Source organism: Nansenia antarctica, assembly GCF_963989245.1.
Source record: "Nansenia antarctica genome assembly, chromosome: 16".
Taxonomy (NCBI): domain Eukaryota; kingdom Metazoa; phylum Chordata; class Actinopteri; order Argentiniformes; family Microstomatidae; genus Nansenia; species Nansenia antarctica.
In genome coordinates, this window is record NC_137686.1 from 10506060 (window position 1) to 10528373 (window position 22314).

Consider the following 22314-nt stretch of genomic DNA (forward strand, 5'->3'; position numbering starts at 1 on the left):
TCAGACAGGCAGGGGGTCAGGCAGGTAGGCAGGTACTCAGACAGGCAGGGGGTCAGGCAGGTAGTCAGACAGGCAGGGGATCAGGCAGGTAGGCAGGTACTCAGACAGGCAGGGGATCAGGCAGGTAGGCAGGTACTCAGACAGGCAGGGGGTCAGGCAGGTAGGCAGGTAGTCAGACAGGCAGGGGGTCAGGCAGGTAGGCAGGTACTCACACAGGCAGGGGGTCAGGCAGGTAGGCAGGTAGTCAGACAGGCAGGGGGTCAGGCAGGTAGGCAGGTACTCAGACAGGCAGGGGGTCAGGCAGGTAGGCAGGTACTCAGACAGGCAGGGGGTCAGGCAGGTAGGCAGGTACTCAGACAGGCAGGGGGTCAGGCAGGTAGGCAGGTACTCAGACAGGCAGGGGGTCAGGCAGGCAGGTAGGCAGGTAGTCAGACAGGCAGGAGGTCGGCAGGCAGGGAATCCTTAAACGGGGAACAGGGAGAATAGGGTTAGGCTAGGGTAACGGGTAACATCTAGAGTTGCGGGAACGAACACATGAACCAACCATTAAGTGGCTACGATCTGGCGTTGACTGGAAGCAGAAGCAGGGCTTAAGTAGGAACCAGTCGCGGTCTTAATCGGCCACACCTGGCGCCACTGATAGCCGGCTGATGAGCCGGGGGCGGAGCTGGGGGCGGAACTGTGACAATTCTAGGAGGTGTAATTAGCTCACTGACCTGCGGTGACTGTCTGACTGATGCACCATTTGATTTGGTTGAACTCCTGTGTGGTATTGACTTCTTTGACCCCTGCATGACGCCTTTATGGCACATCAGCTCAGTTGGATAAAAAGGGGAAAGTTCCAGCAGGTAAACGGACCTACATGCACCTATAACTATTAACTATAACACTGCTTTACATTGTTAGCTGGCTCACAAAACAAGCTGTGTTACTTGACTAGCGAGTGTGTCATTGATTTTCAACAAAACTGAAATGTATTTACAAAAAAAAATCTGAATATTGTATATAATACAGCTTCCACCCCACAGATGGACATGTGTTTGTGTTGATGAGAAGTGATAATATCTTGTCTTCCTTATTGTTGTATTATTAGTATTTTTACTACTCAGAACTGAGGTAGAGCTTTGCTTTGTATCTTGCTTCTCTAAGAGCTCTTAATAAACTGAGGAGACTTTGTTTCATCACATCGTGTACCTTAGTGGTAAGTTCTTGTAAGCCTAGCAACTCACGTGTATCTTTATTATTGATTAATTAGTAGAAATTACACGACAAGAGACAGCTGTATGTCACCCCTCATGGTTGAAACTCACTTGATCCATATTCTAGAAGTGTTGCTGAGTACAGTGGCAGTAATCATGTTTAGCCTTGCAAGATTATTTGTGTACAATCAATGATATGTCCCCTTATGCAGTGCAGCAGTCTTTCACCACAATAATTAGGATATTAGAAGAATTATGTAGTTGCATATCATTTGCGTTACTTTATCCATATGTAGCATTTCGAAATGCTTAAACAAGTTGAACGCGGGCGCTTTCATTTTAAAGAAATGTACCCGAGCTAAGTGGGCGGAGTTCCAGAACACAGCTACGAAAAGCAAGTATATCCAGCTGCAGCCTACACGCGCATCACCCGGACGCTTGGACACCATATTTGGTTCGAGCGTGTCATCATACCGCGCCTGCATATTTAACAATTATGCTTACATTATATAATCCAATTAATTAATACATATATTGCAGTATCATCCGTTCTAATACTTTTTCATTCTTAATATTGACACAAAATAAATAAATAAACATAATTTTTCCATTCTTAATACTGAAACAACACTAAATAAATAAATAACAAACATCAGTATCGACAATGTAATACAGAGGAAAAAGACACAGAAAACCACACCTTACTTTCCAGAAGATTAACAACCTTCCCTTTCCTCATTTTGGTATTTAACAAAAATAATTTCTTTAAACCTTTTTTTAACTAGAGCAATATTTCTGCTTTCCTTAATATTTTCCTCTAGCCCATTCCATATGCTAACTCCGTAGAATGATATGCACCTGCTCCTGAGATGGGTGCGAGCATAACCCTAAAGTTGTGGTTACCTCTCAAATGATATCCCTTATCCCTCTCTATAAATCATTTGTTAATGTTACCTGGGAGTTCTTGAGTCTTTGCTTTATACATTAACTGTGCCAATTTAAATTTGAATAAGTCCATGAGCTTTAAGGCATTTGACATTAGGAACAAGTTATTTGTGTGATCACGATATCCGACCTTATGTACAATCCTCATAGCTTTTTTCTGTAGTGTAATCAATGGGTTTAAAGTGCTTTTATATGCATTTCCCCATATCTCCACACAGTAACTCAAATGGGGTAAGACAAGACAACACTATAGAGTATACAACATCCTCTGTTCCAGAATATGTTTTGCCCTACACAATACTGCAATACACCTTGATACTTTGGATCTAACGTATCTTATATGAGATTTCCAACAGAATTTACTGGGCTTAATGCAGACTCTCAGCTTTAGGTTAAGAGTATTCACATCCAAATTGAAGGAAGGGTTTATGAATTATAGCTCTTTTATATATAATAACCAAAAGTAATTAGACAATTGACTCAAAAGCTGTTTCATGGGCCAGTGTGGGCTATTTATTCCTTCATTATTTCTTTATCAATTAAGCAGGTAAAAGGTCTGAGTTGATTCCAAGTGTGGCATTTGCATTTGGAAGCTGTTGCTGTATACGCACAACATGCAGTCAACAGAGCTCTCAATGCAAGTGAAACAGGCCATCCTTAGGCTGTAAAAACAAAACAAAAATCCATCAGAGAGATAGTGGGAACTTTAATAGTGGCCGAATTAACTGTTTGGTACATTCTGAGAAAAAAAGAATGCACTGGTGAGCTCGGCACCACAAAAAGGTCTGGACGTCCATGGAAGACAAGAGTGGTGGATGATCACAGGATCCTTTACATGGTAAAGAAAAACCCCATCAAAACATCCAGCCAAGTGAAGAACAGTCTCCAGGAGGTAGGAATATCATTATCCATCTGTACCATAAAAGAAAGACTTCACACAAGCAAATACAGAGGGTTCACCACAAGGTGCAAGCCATTCATAAGCCTCAAGAATAGAAAGGCCAGATTAGACTTTGACAAAAAACATCTAAAAAAGCCAGCCCTGTTCTGGAACAGCATTCTTTGGACCGATGGAACTAAGATCAACCTGTACCAGAATGATGGGAAGAAAAAAGTATGGAGAAGGCTTGGAACGGCTCATGATCCGACGCATACCACATCATCTGTGAAAAAACGTGGAGGCAGTGTGATGACATGAACATGCATGGCTTCCAATGGCACTGGGTCACTAGTGTTTATTGATGATGTGACAGAAGACAGAAGCAGACAGATGAATTCTGAAGTGTTTAGGGATATTCTGTCTGCTCAGATTCAGACAAATTCAGCAAAGTTGATTGTATGGTGCTTCACAATACAGATGGACAATGACCCAAAATATAGTGTGTAAGCAACCCAGGACTTTTTTAACCTCATAGGAGCCAACGGACCCCCATCGGCATCCGAAGTGATATAAAGAGTTTACCTCGATCAATTCTCTTCATCGATATCACATTTTTTTCACAATTTTGCATGCTATACGATGCCACCATTTTTTTCCCGAGACGGTAAACACGGCCTAAGTCACATCCCGTTTTCTCCAACTGGAGAATGTGTCATGTCCGGTTTCAACGCCGAATTTCCATACCATTGGTCGGCCAACCCCCCCCAAAAAAGAAAAGAAATCTGATACATGAGAAAGGTCAAAGGTCAAAGATGGTGCCAAAATATCTCCAAATGGCCTAAACATATAGGTGTCCGCCTAAACATACCTGTACTAAAACAGGTACAAAGTTGCATTTGCTCACATTACTAGCATCGACTTTGGCACAAGTACTAATAAGACCCTGGAGTACTGATTGCTAGATGATTTTGGCTTCGTTATCAGGTTTCCAAGGTGATATTCACTGGAAAAGCTGTTGTTTTTTTAGGCGCAGACTGAATTTGAGATGTTTTATAATGTTCTAGCTCTATTTGCTCTGACACAGTAACATAGATTTTGATTCTGACACTTCTACAGCCACCCCACAGGTGTTAGCTTTCATTTGATAACAATATCATTATGAAGGCCCTTGTGATTGTGGAGATATTCTATATTCACTGTGGGCATGTCATTTCGAGCAGAAAACCAGAAAAATTAGGTGGATAAGAACGTGCAAACCAGCAGCTTTGTGTCGAAAGACACAACTCTGTTTCCACAACTGTCTATTAAACTGAATGACAAGAAGGACCGTGTGGATCTGGAGATCTCCTCTGCTGAAGTCACAGACTCTGCTCTCTACTACTGTGCTGTGAGGCCCACAGTGACAGGAAACACAGAGACACTGTACAAAAACCTGACAACATGCACAGACAGAAAGCCATTCCATAAGAACAATACATTGTTGTTATCAACACCAAGTCCACATTACAGTTGAATCACAATTAAACATCTAACACAATCTTCCTAATAATACATGATACAATACAATATTACTTGATACTGATATTGGTAATTGTCACATGTAAAAGTAAATACTGCCCAAGTTAATATTATTTAAGATATTTCATTTGCATATACTATCATTGTGTCACGCTGCAGTATAACCATTGTTTTCCACTCCCTGTTTATTTACCCTTACAATACCAATCAGAAAATCAACATCAGTTATATTTCAAAGACACGTTATGATCTATGTAAAAAACACAGAGCTTTACCCACTATAGAACCGACCAAAACCATACCGTGCTGACTCTAATCCTCTTGTCCTTTCTAGTCCTGTTACAACATCTATGCTGGGTGTGTAACCAGGCCAGACCAGTACAGCTGGCTCAGTTTGGCTGTGGTGTGAATTCAGGTACAATGTGATTAAACAGGGAGCAGTAATTCCCTCTAGAGCCAGTAGGGGGTGCTGTGTAGAGGTAGATCCACATGTAGGGATGTTAGAGTGAAGAAGCGTAGTCAGGTCTCTGTGTTCTCTCTGTTTGTTACTCAAAGGTCTGCCAAGATGTTGCTCCTCTCGTTTCTCCTCTTTACAGCTCTTTCAGGTGAGTTACAACATGTATTGATTGAATGCTTAGTTTACAAGACATTTCCTTTTATGTGTTTTAATTGTAGCAGATCATACTAGATGTATATTTTAACATTTAAAATGTAACAGTCTATGTTTAGAGTATATCATGGTAAATTCATACGTATATACAGTTAAAAAATACTTTTTGTTTTCAGGAATTAGTTTTGGGGATATAAAGCCAAACTCTCCAGAAGAGCATGCTGTGGAGGGGAGAAATGTCCACCTCTCCTGTAAATATGATGACAGCAGTATCTACAACGTACAGTGGTACCGCCAATATTCAGGATCTAAACCAGAGTTCCTCCTGTACATCTCAGAACAGGGCTCTATAGTAAACGCTACTCCACCATACCCTCGCCTGTCAGCTAACATCCAGATAAACGACAATAATGTTTCTCTGGAGATCTCCTCTGCTGAAGTGACAGACTCTGCTCTCTACTACTGTGCTGTGAGGCCCACAGTGACAGGAAACACAGAGACACTGTACAAAAACCTGACATGAACCTACAGCACATGAAACACACCTACATACACTGAACTACGTTAAGGGGAGGGGCTTGTGGCAGGGGAGGGGCTAAACAGAGAAGATCATAAACACCAGGATGGAATGTTCAGTTATCATTTGTCTCTGTTTCATGTAAGATGATGTTGTCGTGTTCTCTGCTGTTCCTGAACATAGTTATGGGTAGGTGATCTAATGTTTTACCATGATACTCATTGTGTTGCTCATATGTTTGTATGTTTGTATGTTTGTCTATGGTGATCCAAGATGGCGCCGACCATGGCTGCTATGTCGCTACAGTTTGTTGTGTTCTGTCTGTTCTGTGTCTCTGTGTCCTGCCTAATGTCGTACACAAACTACGTTCTACTGCACATGAGGGGTTTAACCCCACCGGACATCTTCCCCAAACTACTCACCCGTTCCACGGACATTCTGGATATGCTTGTGAGGGGGACCGCGTTTTTCGCCAGAGCTGTGAGGTGGATCAGAAGGCAGCGAGGTCGGAGAGCTGGCTGTTTGGTTCGCCTTCGGCGGAGAGGGACGCGACCACCACTCCCGGGCATATTCCTGAGCAACGTGAACTCCCTCTGCAATAAAATGGATGAACTCCGGTGTCTCGTTGCAAGGAACAGCGACTTCCACTCCTCGGCTGTCTTCGCGTTCACGGAGACGCACCTATCTTCATCTGTCCCTGACGAGGCGGTGGAGCTAGAGGGATTCTCCGCGTTCCGGGCTGACAGAGACTTCGAGGCGGTGAGCAAGTCTAGGGGAGGGGGGTTAATGTTCTTTGTAAACGTGCGCTGGAGTTCCGAGGTGACAGTGCTCCACAAACACTGTTCCACGGCTATAGAATCCCTATTCATCCTCTGCCGTCCATTCTATTCCCCCCGTGAGTTCAGCTCATTCATTCTCGCGTGTGTCTACATTCCACCTGATGCTGACGTCACCGCAGCAGTAGACACACTGGCAGAGCAATTGATGAGTGTGGAACGTAGTTACCCGGACAGTTTTGTTGTTGTTTTGGGAGATTTTAACCAGGCTAATCTTAGCCGGGCGCTCCCCAAATACAGGCAGCAAGTCACGTGTCCCACCAGGGGGGTGAACACTCTGGACCATTGCTACTGTACAGCTCGTCAAGCCTACCATTCTGTCCCCCGTGCTGCACTGGGCTACAGTGACCACATCCTCATACACCTGATCCCTCGCTACAGGCAGAGGTTAAAACTCTCTAAACCTGTTGTACGGCGATTCAGGGTGTGGTCCAGTGAGGCATGTGAGCGACTCTGCGCCTGGTTGGAGAGTGCAGGCTGTGACCAGGACTTGGTGGAGTGGGCGGGGCCAGAGGCTGGTAACAATCTGGATGTATACACAGACACTGTTACATCATTTATCAGCTTTGGCGAGGAGGTGTGTGTCCACCTCCGCTCCAGGAAGTCCTTCAACAACGACAAGCCCTGGTTTTCATCCCAACTCAGGCGTCTGAGGTCAGAGAAGGAGGTGGCTAGGCGCAGTGGGGACGTGGACCGGGTCAAGCAGGCCAAGTACAGGTTCGCCAAAGCGGTGAAGGAGGCGAAGCATCGCTTTTCGGAGAAGCTGCAGCAACAGCTCTCTGAGGGGGATTCCGCCTCCGTCTGGAAAGGCCTAAAGACCATCACCAACTACAAACCCAGGTCCCCGCTGATGTCCGACAACCTCCCTCTCGCTAACGAGCTGAACGAGTTCTATTGTAGGTTTGAGAAAGAGAGGTTCCCGCCCACCCCCGCCCTCTCCCTCCACACCCCCCGGCTACAACCACCCCCCCCGTCCCCCAGGGGGGCCAATGTCCCTCCTGCTACCCCCACCCTCCCCCCTCCCCCTCCCTCCCCCCTCCTCACCCACCCCGCCCACCCCCACCCCCCTTTCCCCACCCCCTCTCTCTGTCACAGTGCGAGAGGTAAACAGACTGTTTAACACTAGGGGCGCGCCGTTTTTTTACCTACTAAAGCGCGACGAGGTGTGGAATCACACGACCACTATTCACAATGGGGGAGGGTGTACTGACCCACAAAAATCGCTAGATGGCGATGTCACGCAAGAAGCGTGGACACGCAACAGAAACACACCGTCCCCCACTGCCCGCAGCGCAGAGCGGAGTGGAGAGGAGATTCATCTAGGAGATTGATCGAGACTGCAGGAGTTTTCATTACTAACGAATGAAAGTTGATTAGCATTATTAAAAAATAACTGTAATATATATTGCAATGTTGTCCCTTTCACACATAGTTCCAAGTAATTTCCTTGGAATCCCAAGCTGTGTTGACCAGGTATCTGTAATGTTCACATTTATATATAACAGTAATACATATAGCAATAAAAGACAGCGCTGTAAATAGTGTTATTCTTGCACAATTGCACCCACAACGTGTTATTGCCGTCCGGAGTTGATCAGCTCCAGATTGAACCAAGGTTCTTCGCTACAGAAACATTTTCACACAATGACAAACATGTGATGCGTTTTATATTATATTCTTTGAACAACAGAACGGGACAGGCGCCAGAAACTGCCATAATATACCATACATATCTGCCATATATCGTACCTCCGTTTTATATTGAGAAATATGATGATAAATACATATAGGGCGGAGCTATGATATGTGGTGTGTGGCTAGATATTTTCATGTAGCACTGTGACTGTGCCTATCTGTGGATTATTATTTATAAATAGTGGTCTCCTAAGAGGAGCGAGTCTTGATTTGTTTTATGCAACAAGGAGGAGACAATGGTTACAGAAACACACCTTGGGACTTGGTGGAGCGGGGGAAACCCGATGTCTTTGTTCAATGATCGGAAACGATTGAGAGCCATCAACCCTCCCTGGGGGTTGATGGGAGCCATCAACCCTGGGGGTTGATTGAGAGCCATCAACCCTGTAACTTAGAAACGAGTCGTCCCATACAGTGATTTTGTTTGTGCCTACTTGTTAGAAACAGAGCCTAGTATGTTTATAACCAAGTGCTTTAGTTTCTCTGCAATTGGCTACTATGCTGCCAAAATCAACTATCCAAATATGAATCTGCGTATATCTATGTACAACCTTGTTGTAGCCTATTATTATCATGGTCGACATGAGAATTGTTGGCTACTTCATATCACAACTGAACATTCATATATAGCCTATTGCATTATTTGAAAATTGACAGCGCTGTACATAGTGTCATTCAATGCACAAGCATGTAATTTCAAACGATTTTGGTCGACAGCGAAATACATTATCAATATCTTATTATCAATTCAACCCACTCAGAAATATCTGTTCGTTATATCGTTGATGATTACAGGCATAATCATCGCCGACATCATTTTATTTGATGTACACATTTCACGGCAAGAGACAGTTTATTCTCCCAACAATTGTTTGTTCACTGCACAACATGAACACAGTGAGGATTCAAACAAACACAATAATGAATACACTCTGCAACGGGACAGGCGCGAGAAACTGCCGTGGTTGAAACTGCCGTGGTTGAGAGAGTTGAGTACAACTGAGTACAACCTTTCTGGTGGGGGATTGTTTGAAGGGCTTGTTGGAGGAATTGGCATCCTTTGTGTGGTCAAGTCAAAAGTCAAAAGTCACTTTATTGTCCCATCACTGGGAAATTTGTATTGGGCTTACACCCCACAGCAGCCAACAAAGAACAACAGACAATACAGAATGTTAACACACAAACAGAAGGCAGCCTTGATTAAAACAAGAGTGGAAATAAAACGATAAGCAAGATATGTTCAATATTCATCTGGTGCAGTTTAAAAGTTTAACAGAAACGGGAATAAAAGAATTTTTAAATCTATTTAGTCTAGCGCGGGGGACTCTGAACCTCCTCCCAGAGGGCAGCAGTTCATACTCTGCATGTAGGACATGGGAGGGATTCATGATAATTCTATTAGCCTGTCTGAGAGTAGCCTGTTCAAAAATAGACTGCAGGGATGAGTGGTCTTTCACCCCTATGATCTTCCATGCAGTCTGGTGATCGGAAACGATCAGAAAGAGATCATTGAGAATAAGATGACCCTCCCCCATGCATCAACCATCAATTGTCAGGATTCATCTGTGATAAACAATTGCCTACTAATTACATGCCATTGAATATGTTTGCATATGAACACACTTATTCCTACATGATCAATATCTTATTATCAATTGTCAATACTCTCTCCCTTCTTCTCCTTACTTTCCTGTCTGTCTTCATATCTGGGACTGCCCCACTCAGAAATATCCGTTCGTTATATCGTTGATGATTACAGGCATAATCATCGCCGACATCATTTTATTTGATGTACACATTTCACGGCAAGAGACAGTTTATTCTCCCAACAATTGTTTGTTCACTGCACAACATGAACACAGTGAGGACAGCACACTTGTCTGTCTTCACTATATCACGCAAGAGAAACACACCGTGGGAGAAACCTGATCTTATTGTTCATTGATCGGAAACGATCGAGAGCCATTCAACCCTCCCCCATCAACATCAAGTGTATGTAACTCAGAACTTTGTAACCAGTCATGTGGACGATTTGTCTGTGGCACATGCACCAAGCCAGCAACGGTGTGCTGGGGATGCTGACTGTCCCATGGCCAGGCCTGATGCCTCTCCTGCCCTGTCTACCTGACAGCGCCCACGCTGAGCGCTCCGGCGACCTCCTATTCACTTTCTACTTTTTTTAAATATATATTGGTGTTCATATTAATTACCATACTTTTTACTTGGAAGAATTGACGTGAACATTGCAAGTAAATAAAAATGTTACTTGAATTATCTGTCTCTCTGTGTTCGTTTGTAGTAGAAATATCACATCTGATATATCTATGTAAATAGATTTCACTGCAACATGAACACACTATATTTTCACTTTTCACAACAGCTATTTTCATTTCATTTATAATGTGCAGTAAACAAACAAAATAATGTATACTCTCTGCAATTGGCTACTATACAATGGTGCCAAAATCAACTATCCAAATATGAATCTGCGTATATCTATGTACAACCCTGTTGTAGCCTATTATTATCATGGTCGACATGAGAATTGTTGGCTACTTCATATCACAACTGACTTTTAGACTTTTATTGCCATGACATGTAAACATGTTAGGAATTTGGTTTGGAACAATGGAGCACGGTTTACAGCAGGATAGGTGCAAGACAGGACAAGACAGTGCAAACCAACATCAAAGTGCAAGAGTCATAATTAATATAAATATAAAGTGCAGAGATCAAGTGTTCATATCCAGACAGTCCAAAGCTCTCTGGGTGGGGGTGGAGGGAGGGTAGATATATATATATATAGCCTATAGCATTATTTGAAAATTGACAGCGCTGTACAGGCATAATCATCAAAAAAGACATTATATACAATATTATAAATATCCGTTTGTTATATAATATTTGTTGATGAACTACTTTGCTGTGGTACCTATGTAATACCACACAGCTTGATAGGTACATACTGTGCAGTGTATCATTCATAACTGTACATAGGCTACACATATCATAATATCTTATCACTATTGCATGGAACTTGGGTGAAAAAAAAACCTCAGCTCCAACAAATCTGAAGGGATTGTAAAAGTCATACTGTACAGTTTATCATTTTCATAACTGTCTGTACATATACATATCTTATGTATCACTATTGCTATATATAGCCTATATATAAACACATTATGTTACAAATATCAGTCTTATCCACTGTATCTAATTCAGCACTGAAGCCTGAAGGTTGAGCACAGTGTGTGCCCCCTTGCTACCTCTGCTGATATAAAAGAGAATTGCAGCCTTGGAGAAAAAGATGGCAGCCGAATCCCAAGGCAAATACACAGACACACACAGAAATACTGCAAAATCGCTTTATACTAACTCGATTTTGAAAATGTAAAGATGCTGGGTGGTAGAACGCACATATCTAGGAAAAGTCATGAAAGGAGGGTCCTGAAATTTGATCGAGTGCAAAGGTAGATTTTTTTTTGTACTCACTGGTGCTGTTTAACACCTCACGGCTGATTAAGTGTTAAGAGGCAGAATCCCCGGAAGGCAGCTGGTCCGGATTCCATCTCTCCCTCTGTCCTGAAGCACTGCGCCGACCAGCTGGCCCCGGTGTTTACCCACATCTTCAACGCCTCGCTGGAGCTGTGTCACGTCCCAGCGTGCTTCAAGGCATCAACCATCATCCCCGTCCCCAAGAAGGCCAAGGTCACAGGCCTCAACGACTACAGAACCGTCGCTCTGACCTCTGTTGTCATGAAGGTCCTGGAGCGCCTTGTCCTGGCCTACCTGAAGCTCATCACGGATCCTGTGCTGGACCCCCTGCAGTTCGCGTACAGAGCCAATAGATCCACGGAGGACGCCGTGAACATGGCTCTGCACTACGTACTAGAACACCTAGACACTGCAGGCAACTACGCCAGGATCCTGTTCGTGGACTTCAGCTCGGCCTTCAACACGATCCTCCCACACATCCTGGAGCACCAGCTATCCCTGCTGCAGGTGCCGGTCTCCACCTGCAGGTGGATCAGGGACTTCCTGACTGACAGGTCTCAGCGGGTGAAGCTGGGGAAGAGCATTTCCAGCTCCAGGTCCACCAGCACGGGCTCCCCGCAGGGCTGCGTCCTGTCTCCAGCACTATTCTCCCTTTACACCAACAGCTGTGTCTCCCGCCACCCCTCGGTCAAGCTCCTGAAGTTTGCAGACGACACCACCCTGGTGGGCCTCATCTCCGGGGGGGACGAATCTGCCTACAGGGGTGAGATCGAGGGGCTGCAGAGCTGGTGCAGTTTAAACAATCTGGAGCTAAATGCTCTGAAAACAGTGGAGATGGTGGTGGACTTCCGAAGGAAAGCAGCCCTGCCCCCTCCCATCACGCTGGGAGGTACCCCGGTGGCCTCCGTGGAGTCATGCCGCTTTCTAGGCATGACCATCTCCCGGGACCTAAAGTGGGAGCAGAACACCGAGGCCCTCACAAAGAAGGCCCAGAAGAGGATGTTCTTCCTCCGGCAGCTGAGGAAACTCAGGCTGCCGAGGTCCATGATGGTCCAGTTCTACACGGCCATCATAGAGTCCATCCTCACCCACTCCATCATCACCTGGTTCCCTGCTGCAACGACCAAGGACAAGGCCAAGTTGCAGCGGGTGCTACGTTCAACAGAGAGGGTGATCGGCTGTCCCTTGCCCTCCCTCAACTCCCTGCATGACACCAGGGCTCTGAGGAGGGCAAGGAAGATCATGGCAGACCCCTTCCACCCCGGCCACGGCCTCCTCACCCTGCTTCCCTCTGGAAGAAGGTTGCGGCTGCCTAAGACATTAAAGGCCCGCCACAGGCTCAGCTTCTACCCCTCAGCCGCCAGGCTGATAAATGACTCTGGCTTCCCCCTCCCCCCCGCCCCCAAGTCTGCCCAGGACTGAACTGGACTCACTGTAAAAACTCTGCACTGCACTTTATACCGCACTATCCAATGCACTGTTGTCTGTCCTGTGTTGTTGTTGTTGTGTTGTCTTGTTTTTTTTGACATGTGAAAAAAGTATAAACGCACTTGCTGTGGTGACGAAGCAAATTCCTATATGTGTAATGCATAGTGGCAATAAACGTTATCTGAATCTGAATCTGAATCTGAATGTTTGAATCGTTTAAGTTAAATAAAGATCAAATTAAATGGAATGATCAATAATGTTGTAAAATCATTTTCTGTCCAGGTGTCAGTTCTCAGGACCTCACTCCAGTCCAGACTGAAGTGTCTACTGTAGAAGACACCAATGTCACTCTCTCCTACAACTACTCCAAAACTGCTACAGGTTCAGATCAATTCTTCTGGTATCGACAAGATGCAGGAAAACCACCAGAGTTCCTCATGTCCATCTTGGGATCAGGGACTAACTCAAGGCATAAAGATCCTCTAAATCCAAACACAAGATTGTCTGCTAAAGTTAGTGGAAACCGCTTGGATCTGGAGATCTCCTCTGCTGAAGTGACAGACTCTGCTCTCTACTACTGCGCCCTGCAGCCCACAGTGACAGGAAACCCAGAGACGCTGTACAAAAACCTCCCTGACATAAATTAAAAAAACACTCTGTGGTTCATATCCTCAATATGAACTTTAGTTACATTTCACTAACTCCATATGGGCAATAGATGATTCCCAAAAGTGGCCATTGCATTTGGATTACAATTAGATTCTGGTTTAAACAAATTACTTTGTTTACTATACTATTATAATGGAATAAAATAAATGTTGTCATGTTGAATGGATGAATGATGTTGAAGAGCCTGCACCAAAAACAACACTGAGGCCTACCCTACTGCACCATTACTTGGGCAGGACAGCCCCTCTGCCTGCCTCTGTTAGCCTGAAATGCCGAAAGGAGATAATAACAATAATAGATACACTTCTCCACAACATCCAGTAGAGGGAGACAGACAGCCGTACTTCAATACTTCCTGATGAATAAGGAGGATGGTTTGTTCAACAACACCATACATCCATGTGTTCATCTTTCAAGTCAAAGCAGAGTGGAGCTAAAGATGTTACAGTAATCACAGGAGACAGTTCATTCAAAAACATGAGGTGTGTGTTTGGAGTATTCAGTATAGTCACTATTATTCTTATGTTGATCTCCAGTTATAGTCATGATGCCAATCTATACATTTATTCTGCTTTTGATAATTGCATGTGAGTAATTCATGTTGCAGTTACATCATTTTAAGTCAGTTATTAAGATTTGCAGTACATGTTATCATTATAGGATGTTATTATATCTCATGGCTCTATTAGTGTTTTGAAGATAGAGTAATCATGTGTATCTGTCTGATACCTCATCTTAATGCAGGTGGTAGTGATGGACAGACCATTGAGCCAACCAGAGAGGAGGTGTATGGACTGGAGGGCAGCAATATCACACTATCATGTAACTACTCATCTGCACAGACTCTCCAGTGGTATCACCAGAACCCTGGATCACCTCCACAGTTCCTCCTGCTTATGCTTTCTGAACCAACGAAAGAAGGTCGAATGACTGTCAGACGGAATAGAGACCAAACTCAGATTTCTCTGGAGATCTCCTCTGCTGAAGTGACAGACTCTGCTCTCTACTACTGCGCCCTGCAGCGCCCACAGTGACAGGAAACCCAGAAACACTGTACAAAAACCTCAAATGAACCTACAGCACATGAAACACACCTACTGACACTGACTATGTTAAGGGGAGGGGCTTGTGGCAGGGGAGGGGCTAAACAGAGAAGATCATAAACACCAGGATGGAATGTTCAGTTATCATTTGTCTCTGTTTCATGTAAGATGATGTTGTTGTGTTCTCTGCTGTTCCTGAACATAGTTATGGGTAGGTGATATAATGTTTTACCATGATACTCATTGTGTTGCTCATATGTTTGAATCGTTTAAGTTAAATAAAGATGAAATTAAATGGAATGATCAATAATGTTGTAAAATAATTTTCTGTCCAGGTGTCAGTTCTCAGGACCTCACTCCAGTCCAGACTGAAGTGTCTACTGTAGAAGACACCAATGTTACTCTCTCCTACAACTACTCCAAAACTGCTACAGGTTCAGATTATTTTTTCTGGTATCGACAAGATGCAGGAAAACCACCAGAGTTCATCGTGTACATATTGGGATCAGGGACTAACTCAAGGCATGCAGATCCTCTGAATCCAAACACAAGATTGTCTGCTAAAGTTACTGGAAACCGCTTGGATCTAGAGATCTCCTCTGCTGATGTGACAGACTCTGCTCTCTACTACTGTGCTGTGAGGCCCACAGTGACAGGAAACCCAGAGACACTGTACAAAAACCTCACATGAACCTACAGTACATGAAACACACCTACTGACACTAAGGGGAGGGGCTTGTGGCAGGGGAGGGGCTACAGAGGCAGTGAAGTACATAAGAGAGGATGAAACTTCCAGAAACAGCAGTGCTCTCTGTCCCTTCATCTCTGTTTCATCTAAGATGGTGTTGCTGTGTTCTGTGTTGTTCCTGGTGATAGTTATGGGTAGGTCATGAACATGTGATGATACTCATGCAATTTAACCAAATTAAATACATAGTCATTTACTTATGAAATGAATGAGTGAGAAATGTCAAATTCATCTCCCTGAATAAGTGAATATTTCTATATGTTTTAATATGCAGGTGTCAGTTCTCAGGACCTCACTCCTGTCCAGACTGAAGTGTCTAGTTTAGAACACACCAATGTCACTCTCTCCTACAAATACTCCCAAACTGCTGCAAGTAATGATTACTTCTTCTGGTATCGTCAAGATGCAGGAAAAGCACCCGAATTTCTCATAACCATATCAGGGTTAAGGACCACAAGTCATGCAGATGACCGAAATCCAAATCCACGAATATCAACGAGACTGAATGATAAGAAGAACCATCTGTATCTGGAGATCTCCTCTGCTGAAGTGACAGACTCTGCTCTCTACTACTGCGCCCTGCAGCCCACAGTGACAGGAAACCCAGAGACACTGTACAAAAACCTGACTGCATTCAAGTTCTTTGGAGAAACACATCAACAGAAAGACTGATATGTTCCATTGAAAATGCATTAAAACTTTGTCACTCGTCAGTTTGATGTTCTGTTCAATTATCTTTTTTTCAGCACTTTTGCATAAGTAGTGTACTGCTTCACAGTATTGTAGTAGTCTTATTTATTTCTTGGGAAAAGACTGACATTTAGAGTCGTATCTATACAATTTAATTAGTCGATGTAAAATTATAAGAAACTATGTTTGATTGTTTGAAATAAGTCATGACTCAATGTTCACCTCCTCATATTTCCAGGTGCCAGTTCTGGACAAACTATCCAGTCAAACCAAGTATACAGAGAAGAAGGCAGCAAAGTTACTCAGGAAACCCAGAAACCCTGATTGACATCCCAGAAACCTCCCTGACTGACGTCTCATGAGAGGAAAACTGTCTCTGTCTCCTCCTCAATGTAGGAACTTTCTTAACTGCATTCATAATTTCATTAACTGCAAATGGGCAATAAATGATTCCCAAAAGTGACCATTGCATTTTGATTACAATTAGATTCTGGCTTAAACAAATTACCTATTATAATGAAATAAAATACATTTCCTCATGTTGAATGGATGAATGATGTTGAAGAGCCTGCACCAAAAACAACACTGAGGCCTACCCTACTGCACCATTACTTGGACAGGACAGCCCCTCTGCCTGCCTCTGTTAGCCTGAAATGCCTCCAGGAGATAATAACAATAATAGATACACTTCTCCACAACATCCAGTAGAGGGAGACAGACAGCCGTACTTCAATACCTCCTGATGAATAAGGAGGATGGTTTGTTCAACAACACCATACATCCATGTGTTCATCTTTCAAGTCAAAGCAGGGTGGAGCTAAATATGTTACAGTAATCACAGGAGACAGTTCATTCAAAACCATGAGGTGTGTGTTTGGAGTATTCAGTATAGTCACTATCATTCTCATGTTGATCTCTTGTTATAGTCATGATGCCAATCTATACCTTTATTCTGCTTTTGATAATTGCATGTGAGTAATTCATGTTGCAGTTACATCATTTTAAGTCAGTTATTAAGAGTTGCAGTACATGTAATCATTCTAGGATGTTATTACAGTATATCTCATGGCTCTATTAGTGTTTTGAAGATAGAGTAATCATGTTTATCTGTCTGATACCTCATCTTTATGCAGGTGGTAGTGATGGACAGACCATTGAGCCAACCAGAGAGGAGGTGTATAGACTGGAGGGCAGCAATATCACACTATCATGTAACTACTCATCTGCACAGACTCTCCAGTGGTATCACCAGAACCCTGGATCACCTCCACAGTTCCTCCTGCTTATGTTTTCTGAACCGACGAAAGAAGGTCGAATGACTGTCAGACGGAATAGAGACCAAACTCAGGTTTCTCTGGAGATCTCCTGTGCTGAAGTGACAGACTCTGCTCTCTACTACTGCGCCCTGACGCCCACAGTGACAGGAAACCCAGAAACACTGTACAAAAACCTAACCTGCATCACCCTGACACCAACACACACTTCACTGCCATCATCAGAAGGGTTTTGTGTCAAGGGGGAGGAGCTAGAGGAATGGTCCTTTTCATACTCTACATGTTATGACAGGAGACGTGAAAGATGTCACATGTAAATGACAATATACTACTCATTACTCCATTATGTAAAGTTCATAAACTAAAAAGACTCACTCTTTCTAGGTGAAAGCGCTGAGGAAATCTCTCCATTCACTAATGCAGTACAGGCTTTAGAAGAGGACAGTGTTACTCTCTCCTGTAACTACTCTGTTTCTGTCAACTCTGTATTAAACCTCTACTGGTATCGTCAAGACCCCACATCAGGTCAACAGTATCTGATTATGCTTACGGATGGCAGGCTATATAATACAGGGATGGCTGTAAAACATGACAAAAAATCCAAACGTGTGGATCTGGAGATCTCTGCTGAAGTGACAGACTCTGCTCTCTACTACTGTGCAATGCTGCCCACAGTGACAGGAAACCCAGAAACACTGTACAAAAACCTCTACAGACCACACATTCTTTATACAGCATCAGATAGAAAATGAGTGCTATTGGATGTTATTAAAGTTATTATTGATATCATATATATATATATTTATATATACACAGTATATATACTGTATATATATATATATATGATATCCTCTCTCTCTATATATAGGAAGTAGTATTTAGTAATGATAATAAGATAATGCCTTAAATAAAATATGTTTATTTTTATTTTTTTAGCATATAATTTATAAATGTGTCCTGAGGTAATTATTTGTAATTACTGAGTAATAATAAAAATGAAATAAAACACCAGCATCTGTAAAGGAAATGGTTCCTCTAGAAGTCAATACAGCTAATACAGTTGAGAGTGAGGTCAGATTTCAGAGTCAGATACATCCCCTTTTCCTCTCTGCAGAAAACTCTCAGCAACGAGCATCACAGCAACAGAATACAGTGACCAAGACAGAGAAGTGATCTAGTATATCTCTGTTCCACATGGAGAACTCACTCATACTGGTTCTCATTATGGCCTCAGGTGAACAATATCTAATCTAATTATATTGTATACTGTGTAAACATAATAGATTAATTTATTTTATTATGGTAAATCATTAAATATCAAGTTTTTCTTTTTTGTGCTGTACTATGGTCGATGTAATGAACAACATGATAGTGTTTTTTCTCTCATAATAGTATTATTGTATCTTTATTACAGAGCTGATAGCTGAGGATTCCATTTCTCCTGAAGTCATCAGTAGAGAGGGAGAATCTGTGACACTGAGCTGCACTTATGAGTCAAACAAAGCTGGTGTTGAATTTCATTGGTTCACACATCATCCGAACGAGGCACCTGAGTTTCTACTGTGGAAAGCCAGAGATTGGAGCGATCAATATATCGTTATGAATCCACAACGTCCCAGACATCAACTGTACTTGTCATAAAGCGTCTAACCCTGGCAGACACAGCTCTCTACTACTGTGCTATGAGTGATGGCTATTACTGGCAATATAAGTATTACTGGCAGTTACACACAGTGATACAAAGTCGCTAGGAGGCTGTACAAAAACCCTGCTGACTGAAATGCTTTGTTGTGGTCTGGATCAGAATCAAACATTAAACCACAATCTGATATCATATACCAGAGGGTTAGAGGCATCAGACAACTGTAGTCACACCTGGAGGAGCAGTCTTGTCTTGACAAAAGTTAATCATGAAAATGTCATTTATTTATTTTTTTCTCCATGAACATTAACCGTTTTAATGTATGTAACAGTTTTTACTGAAGGCCTAGATTACCGCTGTCTGTGTATAATATGGCTGTTGACTGATTGTGAAACTGGTATTTCTGTGAGGGTGCTTATTTGAGTAGTATAGTAAGATCATCAACATCCACAACTTGCTGCTATTTAATTACAGTACAGCTTTCAACTCAGTTTCTGACAGTGGGGTGAGCGTTTATACAAGTTACCTGGGTAGCAGCCACATGTGTACCAAGATCAACAAACCAACAAATATTAAGTAACGTATTGTTCTTATTAAGGTTAGTGTAGAAGGTAGAGAACAGAGAGTAGACCTAATTTCTACTCTGGCCAGTCTTGTGGTGCTCCATATGGGGCGGTGACCAGGGCTGGACTGGGACAAAAATTAGGCCCTGGCATTTTTGGCCCAGACAGGCCCACCCCAATCGGTCGGACCACACCCACCAGCACAAAAATACTTGCCTTATATACTCGTCTTATATACTGTGCTGTACAGTCATATGACAAACTGTAGTATTCCCCCAAACCACTACAAAGACGACTACATACAGTAAGCAATGGTACCAGTGCAAGTAGACCAGTGTACTCAGTGATCAGATTCCAGAGCGAATTTACGAACGCAGCCTTGTTGTTCTAGATTTTTTTTTCCATTACCAACCTATCATTGCGCTTTAGAGTAAAACAAAGCACGCAACTGTCGCGTCTATCTTTTCATGGCAACTCTACATTGTGATTTACAAGGGATATTAACTAATATTAAGTAATATTATTACTTGGTTACATTTTGCAATTGATCCGCGGTACACATGCGTGCCGAACCGTGGGGGGCGATCCGTTACACCCCTAACAGCTACCTATATTTTCCTTACCGGGTCAACGGTTACAGGCTGACACGGCCCCGCTTCTTCTGTATCCTCCCTATCCTCTGTATCTGTACCCTGCTCCCGCTCCTCCCTGCTAGCCTCCTCTTCAACCTGTTGCTGTTGCTGCTGTGGTAAACTTGAGGGTGCAGCAAACATGTCCCTAATGTTTACACATTTGGCAGCATCTGCCTCGAGTTTCTTTTTGTTTTTCTCCCTATGTTTTTCCCAGCCTCCCTTCCGTTTAAGTGTGCTTTTGCGCTCCATCTCTCTCAGTATCTATCTAGTAACTATCCAGGCTAACTACATTTATTTTGCCTGCCGGCTCGGCCCAAAACTACCGCGAAACTGAGACGGAGGTCTGGTGCTGCGTGCGTGCGTGACCCCTGACCCCCCCCCCCCCCGCCTTCTCTCTGTTGATTGGGCCAGCCCAGTGTCTGTATCGAAAATTGGCCAATGGGCCGCTGTCCCTGTTTTATGGGCCGTTCAATGGTAGCTTTCGGCCGGGCCGGCTGGTAAAAAAAAATTAAAAAAATTGGGCCGGTCGGCTCGGCCCAAAACTACCGCGGCCCACCGGGCAACTGCCCGGTATGCCAGATGGCCAGTCCAGCCCTGGCGGTGACCAAATCAAGAATGTCAAAGGATCAATCACGGTCCTCCTCATAATTCATTCAGTTTAGTGGAGCAGTGTGAAAGTCAACCTGAAGGGGGCGACGTTGCAAAGCAAATGTTCCTCCCTGATTCCAGGCGATGCCATCCAGTCAGCACAGCAGACACCTCCCCATAGGAGGCTACACAGGACACAAGATGAGGAAGATGAAGAATGAACAGTAGGGTAGAGGGAGTCAAAGCTCAGCTCACAGCAGCACATGTACATCAGAGTGTGTTTGCTGCTCTGCCTCTTCCATCTCACCTCACAGCAGACATGGAGCACTGGCTGAGGAACCTGCTGAGTCTGGCTCTCTGTCTTGGTATGACACCACCAGGATTAATCTCCTCTAGTTTGTTACTTTAGTTTCATTTAGTATTTGTTCAGGAAAAAAGCACAACAATAAGCACAATCAGAAATAAGTCCCCTCTAGAATGTTTTGCTTGATACATTTCCTCCTGACACAAATATTAATAAATGTTGTTGTTTTCTAGAGTGCAGAGGAGAGGACTCAGTCACCCAGCCAACAGGAGATGTGACTGCTACTGAGGGAGGTCTAGTCACACTGGGCTGTGAATTTGATACTACAGATCCAAGCCCCTATCTGTTCTGGTACAAACAAGAAGCTAACGACTACCCCAGGTTCATGTTGAAGAGGTTCACATATGGAGACAAAGGGGAAAATGCTGAAGAATTCAAAGGGAGATTTGATGCCAATCTCAATATCACTTCCACCCTGAAGTCAGTTCCTCTGAGGATCCAGAGGCTGCAGCTGTCTGACTCTGCTGTGTACTACTGTGCTCTGAGGCCCACTGTGACTACAGGATATACAGCTCCTGTACAACAACTATGTTCATAGGTGCCAGTGTCCTTCAACCATCCTCTATATCTGCATAGACTACACGTGGAAATGCTGCTTGTATGTTCAGTAAAACGTTGATCTGTGTGTGATCTAGTGCTATATCCATTCATCCACTGTGTGTGTGTGTGTGTGTGTGTGTGTGTGCAAAGTGTTTGTGAGTGTGAGTGCACACTTTTGTGTGTGTGTGTATGTTCTTCTATCTTTGGACGGAGGTGATGTTATGTTACTGTACTGCAATCATGTTGTTTCTGTATTTTTACAGAACTGGTGGCTGGAGATTCCATGTCTCCTGTTACACCTGAAGTCTGTGGAAAAGAGGGAGAATCTGTGAAACTGAGCTTCACTTATAAATCTAAGAGGCACGCTATTAGGTTTTACTGGTCTATGCATTAACCCTGACCAGGCACCTCAGTATCTGCTGTATAAAGGTGCAGGAT